This window comes from Lithobates pipiens, unplaced genomic scaffold (assembly GCF_037356315.1).
Source record: "Lithobates pipiens isolate NorthernLeopardFrog02 unplaced genomic scaffold, aLitPip1_a1.2 Scaffold_8, whole genome shotgun sequence".
NCBI classification, from domain to species: domain Eukaryota; kingdom Metazoa; phylum Chordata; class Amphibia; order Anura; family Ranidae; genus Lithobates; species Lithobates pipiens.
This window is the reverse complement of record NW_027507903.1, coordinates 630,136,594-630,155,082: the sequence shown is the minus strand read 5'-3', so window position 1 is coordinate 630,155,082 and position 18,489 is coordinate 630,136,594. Positions and strand designations below refer to the sequence as shown.

At 45.5% G+C, this 18,489-nt stretch overlaps 1 pseudogene; it reads right to left on the bottom strand.

Moving 5' to 3' along the window:
* Positions 1-15,393: 15,393 nt before the first annotated feature.
* LOC143964053 (olfactory receptor 5P68-like) lies at positions 15,394-16,298 on the bottom strand (annotated as a pseudogene).
* Between the last annotated feature and the right edge of the window lie 2,191 nt (positions 16,299-18,489).

Here is an 18,489-nt window from a genome sequence, read left to right as displayed (position 1 = left end):
ACACAATCGGAATGAGAGCTTGTTGTCAGAAATTATGACCGTGTGTAGGCTCAATCGGACATTTTTTGTTGGAATTTCCGACAACAAAAATTTGAGTGCTGGTTCTCAAATTTTCCAACAACAAAATCCGTTCTCTGAAATTCCGATCGTCTGTACACAATTCCGACGCACAAAATTCCATGCATGCTCTGAATCAAGCAAATGAGCAGCACTGGCAATTGAACTTCATTTTTCTCGGCTTGTAGTACGTCAACGCGTTATTGATGTTCGGAATTTCCTACAACATTTGTGTGACCGTGTGTATGCAAGACACTCGTCGGAAATAAATCCAGGATTTTGTTGTCAGAATGTCCAATCGTGTGTACGCGGCATAAGTGTCCCCTTCACTAGAACTAGAGGGCGAAGCCCAACCCCTGAAAAAAAAAAAAACTATAATCCCCCCTCCACCAAATTATTTGGACCAGTATACAAAGTAAAGTCCATAAAGACATGGATGTGCGGTGGGGTGGAGGAACTTGACTGGCCTGCACAGAGTCCTGACCTCAATAGAACACGTTTTGGATGAATTAGAAGGGAAACTGTGAGCCAGGTCTTCTTGTCCACATCAATGCCTGACCTCACGAATGCACTTCTGGAAGAATGGTCAAACATTTCCATAGACACACTCCTAAACCTTGTGGACAGCCTTCCTAGAAGAGTTGAAGCTGTTGTAGCTCCAAAGGGTGGGCCAATTCACTATTGAATCCTATAGATTAAGACTATGATGCCAATAAAGTTCATGTGCAAGTAAAGGCAGGTGTCCCGATACTTTTGGTAATATAGTGTATCCTAATTAGGGATGAGCCGAACACCCCCCACTTCGATTCACACAGGAACCTGCGAACGGACCGAAAATGTGCGTGAACTTTAGAACCCTATTAAAGTCTATGGGACTCCAACTTTCAAAATCAAAAGTGCAAATTTTAATGGATAATATGCAAGTTATTGTCCTAAAAAGTGTTTGGGGACCCAGCTCCTGCCCCAGGGGACATGTATCAATGCAAAAAAAAGTTTTAAAAACAGCCATTTTTTCCGGAGCACTGATTTTAATGATGCTTAAAGTGAAAAAAAAAGTGACATATTCCTTTAAATATCGTGCCTGGGGGGTGTCTATAGTATGTCTGTGGAGTGGCACATGTTTCCTGTGTTTAGAACAGTCCCTGCACAAAATGACATTTCTAACGGAAAAAAGTAATTTTAAAACTGCTTGCGGTTTTAATGTAATGTCTGGTTCCGGCAATATGGATGAAAATCATTGAGAAAAATGCCGTGGGTAGCCCCCCTGCCCATTACCAGCCCCTTTGGGTCTTGTACGGATATTAAGGGGAACCCCATACCCAAATAAAAAAAAAGGAAAGGCGTGGGGCCCCCAGGCCCTATAAACTCAGAACAGCAGTATACAGGCAGTGCAAACAAGACAGGGACTGTGTAGGTTTGTTGTTAAGTAGAATCTGTTTGTAATTTTGAACTTGTACATTTTTAAAGTGTAGTTCCAGTCAAAAAAAAATTTTTTAAGCTTTTTTGAAAACATGGGGAAAGGTTATCACCCCTGTAACATTTTTTTTTACGTCTGTGCACCTCTTCAGAAGATTTCACCTCACTTTCTGTCCCAATGTCCAATGTTTGTTTGAAAATGTGATGTTTTTAGTAAAACAAGGATTGGGATAAAGTATCAGTGGAGAGGAGACACGTTTTTCCCATATCAACTCTTACAGGAGAGAATTTCCCTTCCTAGGGGTAGATTTAATCTTCCTGTTGTCTCCTTCCGTTTGCAAGTAAGAGACGTTTGTAAGTTGGATGTTAGAAAGCAGGGGCCTTTTTTTTTTTTTCATGAACAATTTTTATTCAGGAATATGCAAACATACAGTAGATGAACAGGTGATTGTATTCCATCATACAGCGTTCAAAATGCTAATGCTAATGACAAATGACCTGTCGAACGCCTTCTCCACATCCATTGGCAGGAAAAAAAACCTCCTGTCTCGAGATCTTAAGCCAGTGGTGCAGGTTGATTGCTTTGAAAGTGTTGTCCCTGGCTTCGCGTCTAGGAACAAACCCCACCTTATCCAGGCCGACCCATCTTGGGACTAGGTGTGCTAGACGTGAGGCCAAATTTTTAGTGTAGAGTTTGATGTCTACGTTCAGTAGGGAAATTGGGCGGTAGCTGGCTACCTCAGCCGGGTTTTTGCCCTCCTTGGGAATTACAACAACATATGCTTCCAAAAGCCTGGCTGAGTCGCAGGGACTGGCGTAAAGTGTGTTAAATGCTTTAGTAAATTTCGGGGCAAGACATTCCGCAAACGTTTTGTAATAGAGGGCTGAAAAGCCGTCCGGGCCTGGTGTTTTGCCCGGTTTAGTAGATTTCAATGCCTCCAGGAATTTCTCGCACATAATGGGTTCTTCCATGGCCTCGCGATCCACGGCCGCAAGAGCTTTTGGACTGTATGTGCATAAGAATTCCCTAATGGAACCCTCCCGTATCTCCGGTTGCGTCTCGGGCTGACCAGGAGGCTGTAGATTATATAAGTCGCTGTAGTACAATTGGAATTGTCTAGCGATATCTTCATTTTTTGCATGGGATATACCTGCTCTATCTGTGATGTGATGTACCGTATACATTGCTTTGCGTTGTTGGGTGGCCCTGGCTAGATGTTTCCCTGGTTTATTGCCTTGTTTGTAAAAAAACAGCTTTTGGGTTAGACTATTCCGCCGCGTTGTCACTCTATTTAACTCCTCTAGCAGGACCGCTCGCGTTTCCGCCAGTTCCTGTACAACCTCTAACACCAAAGAGCGCTTGTGTTTGATTTCCAGTTTATGAATTTTGGAGGACAGGGTCTGAATTAAAGCTTGATGGGCTTTCTTTTTCCTGGCCGCGATAGCCAGAAACCGCCCCCGGATCACACATTTATGTGCTTCCCATTGTACAATGGGGGATGTCTCCGGAGTATCTCCGGAGAAAAAAGTTCTGGATGAATTTGCCTATTTCTGTCAGATCGCCTAGATCTGCTAACGTGGACGCATTCAATCTCCACAGCTTAGTAGTCCTATGTGTTTCTGGGAAGACTAGGGTTAAGGTGATAGGGTGATGGTCTGACAGGACCATACTTTCAATCGTGGCTTTCTGGAGAAAGGATAAATCAGTTTGGGATACAAACAGGTAATCAAGCCTCAAATACCTATTATGTGGAGCTGAATAGAAGGTGTAATCGTGACCTGATGGATGCAGCGTTCTCCAAGAGTCATGTAACGCTAGGGATGTCAGTTGTAGTTTGATCTGTCGTAGAGCCGAAAAGGGAAGGGTTGAGGTGCCCATGGAGGTGTCAATGAGAGGGTCCAGGGGAATATTTAAATCTTCCCCCAGAACTACTAGGCCCGTTTGGAAGAGGGTCAGCTTAGATGCGATGTCTTTCATGAAAGTGACTTGCTTGGTGTTAGGGCAGTATATGTTAGCTAGAGTGAGCGGTCTATTTTGCCAAACGCCTTTTAGAAATATGAATCCCCCTTCTCAGTCTATCAGTTGGTCTTCAATTGTCATAGGGAAGGATTTAGATAAGAGGATTGAGACCCCTTTCGACTTTGCCCCAGGGTTGGTCGAATGGAAGGCTACAGGAAAATGGCTATTCGAGAAACGGGGCACAGAAACCTGTTTGAAGTGCGTTTCCTGGATAAATAAAACTTGTGTTCTTAGTTTGTGCGCTTCTAAGAGCACATTTCTGCGCTTACTCGGGTTGTTGAGGCCCTTTGCATTAAGTGAGCATACTTTCAAAGATGAAGGAGTAACGCACTCTACTTTATCCGCCATGCTGTGTGGTCTAGCCCACCATTATCTTTCTATTTTGTTGCACTGAATGGGCAGGTTAGGTATGGAGGGAGGAGAGGGACAGAGGAGAAAGGAAAATTAAAAAAAAGGGGGGGAACAAAAAAAAATAGTACGCCGGTACCAAAGTACCTGAGCCCATAGGCTCTAACCGCCGGAGGTGGCCGAAGGACCCGCTACTCCACCTAGTGAGGGGACTGGGAAAGGGGAAGGACGGGGGTCCGGGAAGGGGGCACCGTAGGGGGTGGGCCGGCAGAATTCAAAGAGGAATGAATCTGCCTCTCTGGTGTGGGGTCAAGGGTCAGGCACTGGACTCTGGTATCACTGCAGCAAACTGGGATAGTCGGCTTTGAGAGGGTAGGAAGGTGAGGTTACAGATAGGGCTAGATGGCCCCTTAGTGGGTCAGAAAGGAGGGTCCGGATGGTCTAAGGGTGCCGCAGAGAACCAACCAATTAAACCTCGTCATACATTTGTCAAACAAGCATAACATAAGCAACTGTCAAACTGTCAAACTCAAAGTATATTCTGGTCACATATCTTAACAGAAATCTAACAGCAGCACTACCGTTATCATGTCGTATAGGTTCAATTCACATTGAATCTGTGATTTGGAACCCTTTCCTCTTTAGTAATTTTTTGTCAAACCACTGGAAGTTACCAACCACAGATCTTGCGTCTACCAAGCGTTGACCAGGGAAGACTCGATAGTGTACAAAACTTGGTAGAGGCTACCCATACTGTAAGTCAGACATTACCCATTTATGCCATATTGGGATTCTAAGCTCGAAAATATGCTAACTAACAATAACCAAGTGATGGGACATGAACCCATTTGAAATCAATGTTCGGGAAGCAGTGTCACCTAAATGTATAGTAGAGACCACATGTTCCTTCTTCCGGTGGGCGACCTTCGTGGTCCAATAGTAGCCTGTGGACTCTATGGGTTGCTCTCAGCCAAGAGTTTACAGTTATAGTTCAAGATAAAGAAAAGGATGCTATGCGGGCAGAGGGAAAAGTTCAGGGCTGTATAACAGTGGGCTGTATGGCTATATACTAAGTTGGGAGCTAGGGATGAGCTTCGTGTTCGAGTCGAACGTACGTTCGACTCGAACATTGGCTGTTCGTGCGTTCGGCGAATTCCGAACGTTTTGGCCGTTCGCGTCAAAATTCGAGTGACGCGCGCGCGGACCACAATGCACTGCGTTGGCGCAGTGCATTGCTGTCCGATGATTGGCCAAGCATGCACTGTGACCCCGCATGCTTGGCCAATCGCAGCGCCGGCAGCGAGGAGAGCCATGATTGGCCACAGGCAGGATGCCTGTGGCCAATCATAGCTCAGACTGTGTAGTGCACGCCCCACACTATATAAGGCCGCCTTTAAGGCCGCCTCCTGTAGTGTGTTACTTTGCATCTGAAGCACTGGGTGTTCTGTGTACCTTCAACACAGTACACACCAATCGTTTTTGGCTGATTTCCTATCTTGCTGCTGTGTAGTGGTTGTTGTCTGTGCCCTGACTGCAGTATACACCACTATATTCACCTCACCTATATAGCTAGTGATCTAGCTTTAACCACTTAACAACTGCCCATTGCCGATTAACGGCTTCAGGGCGGTTGTTTAACTCAGAGAGGCCGTTAATTAACGGCCTTCCCGAATTCTGCTCTCGCGTGCCCCGAGGTGTGCGCACTCGAGAGCATCCGTGACCGTCGGGTCCATAGGACCCGGCGCATCACGGTAAACGGCCGCTCATAGCGGCCGTTTACCACGTGATTGCTCCGTCAAATGACGGAGTGATCACTTGGAAACAAACCGGCGTCATGTTATGACGCCTGTTCCTCCCTCCCCTTTCTGTACCGATCGGTACAGCGGAGGGGAAAGAGATCGGTGTTAGCAGCGATGTGGGCTGCATCTGCAGTGCCCACATCGCTGCTCACCGAATTTAACCCCTCAATTCCCTGCCAATACTCTGCAATACCAGTGCATACTCTGCAGTACCCTGCCATTACTCTGCAGTACCCCGCCATTACTCTGCAGTGCAGTACCCCGCCATTACTCTGCAGTGCAGTACCCCGCCATTACTCTGCAGTGCAGTACCCTGCCATTACTCTGCAGTGCAGTACCCTGCCATTACTCTGCAGTGCAGTACCCTGCCATTACTCTGCAGTACCCTGCCATTACTCTGCAGTACCCCGCCATTACTCTGCAGTACCCCCCATTACTCTGCAGTACCCCCCAATACTCTGCAGTACCCGCCATTACTCTGCAGTACCCCCAATACTCTGCAGTACCCTGCTATTACTCTGTAGTACCCCGCCAATACCCTGCCAATACTCTGTAATACCCTGCCATAAATTGCCATACCCAGCCATACTCAGAGATACCCAGCCATACTCGGTGATACCCTGAAGTACCCAGCCATAGACGCCCCCCATCCCTCACCACCCTCCAGTGCTTCTAACAACTCGCCAGTACGATCAAAGCCAGAATCTTTTTTTTAATTTTTTATTTCAGGCTTCCCAGCCTAGAGGTGAGATGTGGGGTCATATTGACCCCCCAGATTTCACTGTAAAGAGGACCTGTCGCCCCATATTCCTATTACAAGGGATGTTTACATTTCTTGTAATAGGAATAAAAGTGATCAAAAATATATTTTTGGGAAAAAAAATGTCAAACTAAAATAAATAAAGTAAAATGAACAATAAAAAAATAAAATAAAAATTAAAGCGCCCATGTCCCCATGTGCTCGCATGTGCCACACATGTGAGGTATCGCCGAGAATGTTAGAGCGAGAGCAATAATTCTAGTCCTAGACCTCCTCTGCAACTCAAAACATGTAACCAGTAAAAAAATATTTAAAGCGTCGCCTATGGGGATTTTTTAAGTAGCGACGTTTGGCACCATTCCACGGGCATGTGCAATTTTGAAGAGTGACATGTTTGATATCTATTTACTCAGCATAACTTCATCTTTCACTTTATGCAAACATTGGGCTAACAAGTGGTTAATAATAGAGCTTGCAGTCAGTAGTGTTAGGAGATAGTGCGTGCTGTCTGTGTGCTCTGTACCCAGTACATACCGCTATAATATAGGGCAGGCCCCTACTTTCAAACATCCAACTTACAAACATCTCCTACTTGCAAACGCAAGGAGACAGCAGCAAGTGAGATGAAAAAAGATGGACGACAAAACAAATTATACAGGGGTGATAACCCTTCCCTATGTTTTCCAAAAAGCTTAAAGATATTTTTTTTGACTGGAGCTACACTTTAAAAATGTACCGGTTGAAAATGACAACAGATTCAACTTAACACAACAAACCTACACAGTCCCTGTCTTGTTTGCACCGCCTGTATACTGCTGTTCTGAGTATATAGGGCCTGGGGGCCACACGCATTTCCTTTTTTTAATATGGGTACGGGGTTCCCCTTAATATGTGTACAAGACCCAAATAGGCTGGTAATGGGCAGGGAGGGCTACCCATGCCATTTTTCTGAATGATTTTCAACCATATTGCAGGAACCAGATATAACATTAAAACCGCAAGCAGTTTTAAATGGTATTATTTCCGTTTAATGTCATTTTGTGCAGGGACTGTTCTAAACACGGGAAACACGTGGCACTTCACAGGCATACTATAGACACCCCCCAGGCACCATATTTAAAGGAATATTTCACTTTTTTTTTTCACTTTAATCGTCATTAAAATCAGTGCTCCCGCCAAAACGGTAGTTTTTAAAACTTTTTTTTGCAGTGACCCATGTCCCCTGAGGCAGGAGGCAGGTCGCCAAACCCTTTTTAGCACACTATCTTGCATATTAGCCGTTAAAATTAGCATTTTCCAATTCGAACGTTCGAGTCCCATAGACTTCAATGGGGTTCTAACGTTCGTACCGAACGCGGGGGTCGTTCGCAAGTTCTGGTGCGAACCGAACCGGGGGGTGTTCGGCTCATCCCTATTGGGAGCATATTTGTGGGGGGGGGAAACATAATCATCTCTGATGTTGTATACTTTAAGCGACCTCTCTGCAAAGCTCACCAGAGGTGCGGGACCGAGCCAACCGCTATAATCTGGGTGCAGCCAGGTTTTTAGACAAAACACAAAAAAATGAAAAAGAAGAGGCAAGAAAGCAAAAAAAAAGTATCTGGAGAAAACGGTAGTGAGCAGTAAAGTACAAGTTTGACCATAACAACTCGCAAGATCACAGTGTGAGAGAACTATGAGCTTGCCTAGAGGATCTGTGTGCGATGCAAAGAAAGGTTCCTCACCCGGCGCTATGTCTTGTGAGACTCATTCTGCCATTTTTCTGCGAATCAACGAGGGAACCCCTCAGGGCTGCGGTCGGTGATGTCGTCCAGTCCTCTTTGTGAAGAGGCGGATGATGATCTGTGTCGGCTGTGTCTGTTGCGATGCGAACGGGGAGTGAGGTCCCGTGGAGTCTGGATCCATGGACCTGGTCTGATTAGGTTGCTATACCATTCGGGCACTTCCACTCTAGCGATCCCAAGGGTGTCACAAAAAGCAGTAAGGTCCGCTGGGGTGTGCATTGAGGCCGTGCGGTTTTCTGCTGTCGTCTGCAAGCAGAAGGTGAACTTCCAGCGGTATGCTATGTGTCTGTCCCTTAGTACGCTGAGGAGGGGGCGGAGCTCCCTTCTGTGTTGTAGGGTAATGGCCAACAAGTCCTGGTAAATTTGAACATGAGCACCTTCATGCAGAATCTGACCTTGCGTGCGTGCCTGGCGAAGGATGTCCTCCTTTTGGCTAAAGCTGACTAGGCAGCAAATTACATACTTGGGGGGGTCCACCTCTCGCCCCCTGGGACGTATGGCTCTGTGGTATCTCTCCATTTCTACCGGGGCGTCTGGCGGTCTCCTCAAAAGTGTATTACAAATCGCCCAAACAGCTTGCTGGAGATGGGGGCTTTCTATTGTTTCTGGGAGACCCCTGAACCTCAAATTGTGCCTCCGCCCCCTGTTATCCAAATCCTCGAGGTGCCTGTGCATATCGAGGATGATCTGCTCCTGTGCCCCTGATACGTATTGTACCTGTTGAAAGGCCGCTCCATGTGATGCCGTCACTGCTTCCACATGCTCAATCCTGGTGACCATCCCTTTCACCTCCGCTTTGTGATCGGTGATCGCTGCCACAAGTGTGGCTTTGATATCCATCGCCACCATTTGGAAGTCTGCCAGGCTGAGGGAAAACGCTGGGAACTTTTCTTGGGATGTCTCGGAAATCCCTCGGGCCTCCTCTGCGCCGCTGGGTACAACTCCTCCCACCGACATGTGCGCGGCCTGTGGCTCTCCTTGCTGTGTCCGGAACAGCTCGGGAATCGTGCGGTTTAGCTGCAAGCTCAATTCCAACTGCAAGCGGGGGACTGGTGTAGATTTCCCCGCCATCCCTTCCGACCCGTTTGCCAGCCTCAAAGCTTAAGGAATAGTGCTAGCCGAGAACCCGTTTGCCAGAGCTCTGTGATTAAGCGGCTATCACAGTCCGGCGCCAAGCGGAATCTGTAGGGGCCTGACTTATATGCTCTGCAGAAATTTGGGCCTAAGGTGTTGGTGTTGCCACAAGTTAACACTGTAAGCCCTCAAAGTGACTCTTGGTGGGTGCTGGAGCGCCCTGCTGTGAACTGTTACATCAAGAATTGTAATTACATGCCATTGTTGAACAGTGGTAGAAAAATTGGGCCTTTGGTGGTTGTGGTGGTGCTGGTGCTGGTGCCACAACACTGTAAGTCCTCAGAGTTACTCTCAGTGGGCACTGGAACTGGCTCTGCTATGAAATATTATATCAAGAATTGTAATTACATGCACCTGTTAAACAGGGGCTGAAAAATTGGGCCTTAGGCACTGGTGCCACAACACTGCAACACCTCACAGAAACTCTAGTTGGAGAGCAGGAATGAGCCCTGTTGCAAAGTATTGCATCAGAAGTTGTAACTACATGCCCCTGTTAAACAGGGGCTGAAAAATCGGGCCTTAGCCACTGGTGCTGGTGCCACAACACTGCAACCACTCACAAATATTGTAACTGAGCGCAGCAATGAACCCTCCTGCAAAATCTTGCATCAAAAATTGTAATTACATGCCCCTGTTAAACAGGGGCTGAAAAATTTGGCCTTAGGTACTGGTGCTGGTGCCATGACACTGCAACCTCTCACAGATACTCTAGTTGCGGCACAGGAATGAGCCCTGCTGCAAAGTATTGCATCAAAAATTGTAATTACATGCCCCTGTTAAACAGGGGCTGAAAAATTGGGCCTTAGCCACTCTTGGCGGCGCCCAGAACCAAAAATGTTCTTCCAAGCTATCAGCAGGATCATTGAGGAGGAAGAGGATAGTCAGTCAGCATAACAGGATAGTCACTCAGCATCAGCATAGGCAGTATTGAAGCGATCTAACATTAAAAAACAAAAATATTCGGTTACATCAGCTTCAGGTGCTTGGTAGCTGGTGGTGATCCAAGACTGATTCATATTTATGAAGGTCAGTCGATCAACCGAAACAGTGGACAGACGCACCCTGTGATCAGTTACAAAGCCTCCTGCAGCACTGAATGTGCGTTCCGAAAGAAGGATGGATGCAGGACAGGCCAGTAGCTCAATTGCATACTGTGCAAGCTCTGGGCAGTGATCCATCCTCACGACCCAGTAACTCAGAGGATTTTCGGTGGGAAAGGTGTCCAAGTCTGATCTTGCCCCTAGCTATTCCTGCACCATATAAATCAGACGCTGGCGATGGTTGCTGGAACAGGTCATACCTTGGGGCTTATTCAAGAGACACTGGTTAACGTTCTTTTTTCACTATTTCATTATTTGGATTTCATTATTTGGATTATGATCTGAAGATTCATCTAGAGCGGTGTGGTGGAGGAGTGTAGATGTAATCTGCTATTTATTCAAGAGACACTGGTTAACGTTCTTTTTCCACTATTTCATTATTTGGATTATGATCTGAAGATTCCACGTATGGACTATGATTTCACTGGGATACATTACATTATGTTCTCAGGAACTTTCACAGTGGTGATTGTAACAATTTTTTTAGGAAGTGGACATTGTCTGATAGAACTTGAAACAATTCACTTGATTCTCATTCTCTGTTTATTTATTTTCAGTGTTGAACAATATTTAGTCACAGGGTGATTTGTTTAAACAGATTGTATGTATTTGCCATCACTAGTCATCTGGTGACATGCACTATACAATAATTTGTGTTAATTGATTTCGATACAAGTTATTTTTTTTATTTTTTTTCTATTTTTGTATGCACAGGACAGGGTTTGCACAGTGTAGTAACATTTAGTAATTCATGTTCACTGGAGTGGATCTATAGTATTCAATATTTTTGAATTCACTGGTGTGGATTTATATTATATTCAGTGCTGCTTATTCTATTGTTTAGATAAGGATTATTGTACATACCTTGGGGCTGCTGACTAAAAAATTGTCTGAACGCATCGGTCAGACGGCCACCTTCTCCACCGCTCCTTCTGTGACTGACCGAAGCCTCAGCAATACGTTGTCCAGGACCAGGAAGTTGTAACCTCCCAGTCTCTGGGTACACATTGCACAGACCTTTCTGCAAGGCCTCCCAAAGATGTCTCATCCTCTGCTCCCTCTGCGACGGCAAGATAAAGTCCACTTACCCTTGTACCGTGGATCAAGGAGAGTTTCCAGCCAGTAATGATCCCTCTCCTCGATCCGCTGAATACGAGGATCCTTCCGCAGGCTTTGCAGGATCAGGGAGGCCATGCAGCGTAGGTTAACTGAGGCATTCGGTCCAGAATCCTCTGGGTCACTAAGGGTGACATGATCCGCAGCCACCTCCTCCCAGCCACATACAAGTCCATGAGTTTCTTGGGACTGTAAATCATGCCTAAAAGACTGCTGCTGATGCTGAGTACCAGGCTCCACCTCCATGCTGACACAATCCTCCTCCTCCTCGTCCTCTTCCTGTGTGATCGTCGGGCCAGAATGAACACTGTATGGATAAAGGGGGCCTTGAGAGGCAAGGAAGTCTTCCTGCCTCAGTTCTGCCTCAAGTGCCCTGTCCATTATTCCACACAGCGTGTGCTCCAACAGGTGGACAGGAGGTACAGTGTCACTGATGCATGCACTGTCACTGCTCACCATCCTTGTGGCCTCCTCAAATGGTGACAGGACAGTTCATGCATCCCTGATCATGGCCCACTGGCGTGGAGAAAAAAAACGAGCTCCCCTGACCCTGTCCTGGTGCTGTAGTCACACAGGTACTCATTGATGGCCCTCTGCTGCGTGTGTAGCATGGCCAATGTTGAGTTCCACCTGGTGGGCATGTCACAGATTAGGCGGTTCTTTGGCAGGTACAATTCCTTTTGGAGCTCAGCCAGCCGAGTACTCGCATTATATGACCATCAGAAATGCACACAGACTTTCCTGGCATGCCTCAGGACATCCTGTAAGCCCGGGTAACTGCCCAAGAACTGTTGCACCACCAAGTTAAGGATATGAGCCACACAGGGCACATGGGTCAGTTGTCCCTGTCAGAGGGCGGAGAGGAGGTTGGTGCCATTGTCGCAAACCACCATTCTTGGCTTAAGCTGGCATGGCATCAACCACCTCTCAGCCTGCCCCTGCGGAGCTGACAAAATATCTGCCCCAGTGTAGCTCCTGTCCCCCAAGCACACCAGCGCAAGCACGACATGGTATCTTTTTGGGGGTGGAGGAGAGAGGTGTGTCACAACCAGTAGTAGCATTTTGGAGGCGTGGCGGCGGAACAACCTCCAACACTACTGCACCTTGTCCTGCATCCTTCCCAGCTGCCAGAAAAGTCACCCAATGAGCCTGTGAAAGATAGGTAACATCCCTGTCCATGCCTGCTGGACCATGAGTCAGCAGTAATATGCACCTTACCACTGACCTCCCTGTCCAGCGAGGCATGGACATTGCCTTCCACATGCCGGTAGAGAGACAGAAATGCCTTCCATGAGAAAAAGTGGTGTTTGAGAAGGTGCCACTGAGGAAACGCACATTGCACAAACTCACGGAAGGGGGCCGAGTCTACCAACTGAATAGGCAGCAGTTGAAGTGCTAGCAATTTAGCCAAGCTAGCATTCAACCGCTGGGCATTTGGATGGCTGGGAGTGAACTTATTTTGATGGTCCAGCAGCTGGGGCATTGAAATTTGCCTGGTACAATCGGACGTCGGTGTACCACTAGGAGATTGCCCGCAAGTACTTGGATGTGACACACCTAATTATACACCTTCATTCCTCTCAGTGCAGGCTTCAGAGAGGACTGAAGGTATAGTGGGGTTGGAGATCCCATCTGATGAGGAGCAAGGAGAGGTCCGCTTTGTTCTTTGGTGTGGGTCTTTAAGGTACGCTTGCCAACGAACTACATGGCAGGTCAACATATTTCTGGTCAAGCATGTGGTGCCCAAGCGGCTGATTTTTTTTGGCCACGTGAGATATGCTTGAGACATAGGTTGCAAATAGCAGTGGTGCGATCTGATGCACTTGTCTCAAAAAAGGCCCACACCAAAGAACTTTTGGAATAACGCACAGAGGCAGCGCCCTGCACAGGCGGAGCTCTGCAATGTCATTCAGTTGGTGTGCTGCCCTTAAGCTAGCCCCTGGAGGGCATCCTGCCTCGTTGGAGATGTGCCTCCTCCTCCTCCTCTCTCCTATCAGGCACCCACATGGAGTCAATGACCTCATCATCCCCTCACTCCTCATCACTAGAGCTAACCTGGCAGTAAGCTGCAGCTGGTGGAACATGACTGCCAGATTGATGTCCTTCTTGGGCATCCCCTCTCTCTGGGCTCACGCTACTGCCTTCCTCCTCAGAAGGACATGGTGGGTCTAGGGAAGGAGTGATTGATGCCATTGAGACGAGGGGAGAGGCCACATTGGCAGCTACTTTGCCAGTAGTACTCTACCAAGTCTTCAGCATGTTGCGGCTCAACGCGTCCAGCTGCCGAAAATAAGGACAAGCGTGTCTCATGGCCATGTGTTGATGAGGATGCACCGTGTCCACGACCAGCACTGTAGCCTCTAGACACAGAGCCTGCTTTCTCTCTTTTATTGGCTCGTGACTGTCTGCCTTCCCTTTTTTGGCATTCCAGACATGCTAATGACCTGCAGGGAGATGAGAACGCCTGCAATTGGGGTAGCTTTAGGTGAACACTGTGCAGATGACACAGTACACAGACTGTAATTACTGCAGCTGCCTGCCTGTGGTATAGGATCTGAAGAATACCAGCAATTGGGGTAGCTTTAGGAGCACACTGTGCAGATGACACAATACACTGACTGTAATTACTGGAGCTTCCTGTGGTATAGGATCAGCAGAACACCAGAAATTGGGGTAGCTTTAGGGGCACACTGTGCAGATGACACAGTACACGGACTGTAATTACTGGAGCTGCCTGCAGTATAGAATCAGCAGAACACCAGCAATTGGGGTAGCTTTAGGTACACACTGTGCAGATGACAGTACACAGACTGCAATTACTGCAGCTGCCTGCCTGTGGTATAGGATCTGAATAACACCAGAAATTGGGGTAGCTTTAGGTGCACACTGTGCAGATGACACAGCACACCAACTGTAATTACTGGAGCTGCCTGTGGTATAGGATCAGCAGAACACCAGCAATTGGAGTAGCTTTAGGTGCACACTGTGCAGATGACACAGTACACAGACTGCAATTACTGCAGCTGCCTGCCTGTGGTATAGGATCTGAAGTACACCAGCAATTGGGGTAGCTTCAGGTGTACACTGTGCAGGTGGCACAATACACCGACTGTAACTTCTGCAGCTGCTTGTGGTATAGGACCAGAACAACACCAGCAATTGGGGGTAGCTTCAGGTGTACACTGTGCAGGGGGCACAATACACTGACTGTAATTGCTGCAGCTGCCTGTGGTATAGGACCAGAACAATACCAGCAATTGGGGTAGCTTCAGGTGTACACTGTGCAGGGGGCACAATACACTGACTGTAACTGCTGCAGCTGCCTGTGGTATAGGGCCAGAACAACACCAGCAATCGGGGTAGCTTCAGGTGTACACTATGCAGGGGGCACAATACACCGACTGTTACTGCTGCAGCTGCCTGTGGTATAGGACCAGAACAACACCAGCAATTTGGGTAGCTTCAGGTGTACACTGTGCAGGGGGTACAATACACCGACTGTAATTGCAATAGCTTCAGAGGAAATAAACACACTGTCTCTCCGTCTATCTCTATGAGCCGCAACACACTACGCAAGGCTGCCGCAAAAGCGGCCTTATATAGTGTGGGGTGTGTACTAAACCCCCTGAGCCCTAATAGGCCACAGGCATCATGCCTGTGGCCAACTATGGCTCTCTTCACTGATGGCGATGTGATTGGCCAAGCATGTGGGTCATAGTACATGCTTGTTATGGGCCGAATTTGACGCCAACGGCCCATAATGTTCTGGTTTCGCCGAACGAGTGAACCGCCGGTGTTTGAGTCAAACATGGGTTTGACTCCAACATTCAGCTCATCCCTAATCCTAATAATTAAACTTCTACCAACGGTTTTGAATAAAAAGCCTTTTGTTTATATACAACGTCTTTAAACTGTCCTTGATCTCTTTATTCCTCAAGCTGTATATGAAAGGGTTTACAAAGTAAGTAAACACTATATACAACAAGGACATTATCTTACTGATCGTTCGTGATTGTCCTTTATTTGGAATAATATATTCAGCAGCTAGAGTTCCATAAAATATAAACACAACAGTGAGATGGGAGCTACAAGTGGAAAAGGATTTCATTCTTCCCGAAAAGGAGGATATCTTTAATATTGTCAAAACAATGTATAAGTATATGAAACCACTATCACTAGGAAGGGTAATATTAGCACAGGAACACAAAACAAGGTGATTTCCATTTGAACTCTGGATGTATCTGAGCAAGAAAGTTCTACAAGAGGATTAAAATCACAAAATAAATAGTCAATGACATTTGGTCCACAGAATTCTAGTTGGCTTATTTCAAGTATTGATGTTAATCCTATAGAACAGCTGAAAATCCAGGATGCAAGAACTAGTTGAATGCAAAGTGTTTGTTTCATAATGGAGACATAATGCAGAGGAGAGCAGATGGCCAGATAGCGGTCATAGGTCATCACTGTCAGAAGGAAACATTCAAATGTTTCTGTTGAACCAAAGATATAATATTGAGTGAGGCAACCAGAAAAGGATATGGAGGTCCTCTCATATAGAACAATATTTAACATGTTAGGAACAATATCTGTGGTCAGTATGATGTCAGATATAGAGAGTTGGGAGAGGAAGAAGTACATGGGAGAATGAAGGGTCTTGCTGTAATATACCAACATGATGATCAAAAGGTTTCCACACATTGTCACAATGTATATAATAAGGACCAAGGTGAAGAGCAGCAGATTATATACGGCCATGTTTATAAATCCCAAAAAGAAGAATGTAGTGACATTATATTTATGTGTGGTCTGTGTGAAAGCAGAAAAGTTTTATATAACTTTGTATGTATTAACCATAACAGAAATAATATACATTGACTTTGCAAAATGACAGCTTGGGATATGGGAAATAATAAAAAAACAACAACAAATAAGCTCAGTGAATGTTTTCTTTGCTAATTGGAAAGTCTTTATTTGTTTAGTTAATTTTCCATGTAAGAAAAATTACATGAACATTGAGAAGAAGCGGAACTCTGGGCAAATAAAACATGACATAATTGTCTCATAATGGCTCAGTAGGGTTTAGGAGACATGCTTGGCCAGTCCATCACTGTCGTTTTGGAGGTGTGTTTGGGGTCGTTATCATGTTGGAATACTGCCCTGCAGCCCAGTTTCCGAAGTGAATGGATCATGCTCTGCTTCAGTATGTCACAGTACATGTTGGCATTCATGGTCCCCTCAATGATCTGTAGCTCTCCAGTGCCGGCAGCACTCATGCAGCTCCAGACCATGACACTCCTCCACCATGCTTGACTGTAGGCAAGACACACTTGTCTTTGTTCTCTTCCTCTGGTGGCCACCACACACGCTTGACACCATTTGAACCAAATAAGTTTATCTTGGTCTCATCAGACCACAGGACACGGTTCTAATAATTCATGTCCTTAGTCTGTTTGTCTTCAGCAAGCTGTTTTCAGGCTCTTTAGAAGAGGCTTCCTTCTGGGACAACAGCCATGCAGACCAATTTGATGCAGTATGCGGCGTATGGTCTGAGAACTGACAGGCTGACCCCCCACCCCTTCAACCTCTGCAGCAATGCTGGCAGCACTCATACGTCTATTTCCCAAAGACAACCCCTGGATATGATGCTGATCATGTGCGCTCAACTTCTTTGGTCGACCATGGCAAGGCCTGTCCTGCTAAACGCTGTATGGTCTTGGCCACCATGCTGCAGCTCAGTTTCAGGGTCTTGCCAAACTTCTTTTAGACTAGGCCATCTTCATGAAGAACATTTTTTTTTCAGATCCTCAGAGAGTTCTTTGTCATGAGGTGCCATGTTGAACTTCCAGTGATCAGTATGAGAGAGTGAGAGACATAACACCAAATTTAACACACCTGCTCCCCATTCCCACCTTGTAAAACTGATGGGTCACATGACACCAGGGAGGGAAAATGGCTAACTGGGCCAATTTGGACATTTTCACTTAGGGGTGTACGCACTTTCATTGCCGGCAATTTATACATTAATGGCTGTGATTGAGTTAATTTTAGGGTACAGCACATTTAAACTGTTATACAAGCTGTACACTCACTACTTTACATTGTAGCAAAGTGTAATTTCTTCAGTGTTGTCACATGAAAAGATAGAATTAAATATTTACAAAAATGTGAGGGGTGTACTAACTTTAGTGAGATACTCTCTCTTTCTCTCTCTCTCTCTCTATATACATATATATATATATATATATATATATATATATATATATATATATATATATATATATATATATATATATATATATATATATATGAGAGAGAGAGAGAGAGATTATTTGGGATTAGGTATACCTTAATGCCATGAAAGTAATGGAACACTGTGCTACACAATGCAAAGAAAACAGTTGGATCAAGTTATAGAATTTCTCATTTGTCTTAATGATTAATATTTCAATTAATTAAGCTTGGTGAATTTAATCTGAAATTAAAAAAAAAAAATTGCTTACTCTGTTTGCTAATGATCTCTGATGAAAACCCATATTTTCTTCATAATTTATCTTCATTTTAAATAAATCACAAAAAATCAATGTAGATCTTTTTTTTTTTTCGATAACAGAAAATTAAAGTGTCAATATTAAAAGTGTAACAATATTACATGCATTTCTTCATGAGAGAGTTTTCTACCAGTTTTTCTATTGAGCATGAAATAAAAGCAGAATGTCATGAATGGAAAGAATAAAAAAAAAAAGAAAAACAAAGGGAGTGAAAATACTGTCAAATATGTCAAAAGAGAGATAAAATAATAATAAGTATCTTATACATAAGTGTAAAGCATATGATGTGTATCAGTGGATAAGTCCAGTTGACTGAATCGGAATCTATTTTCACACAAACATTTATATGTTTCTTCACAGATTAAAGATTCCATAGAGAGTGCCCACAGGGTGCGCCTGTCCACCGA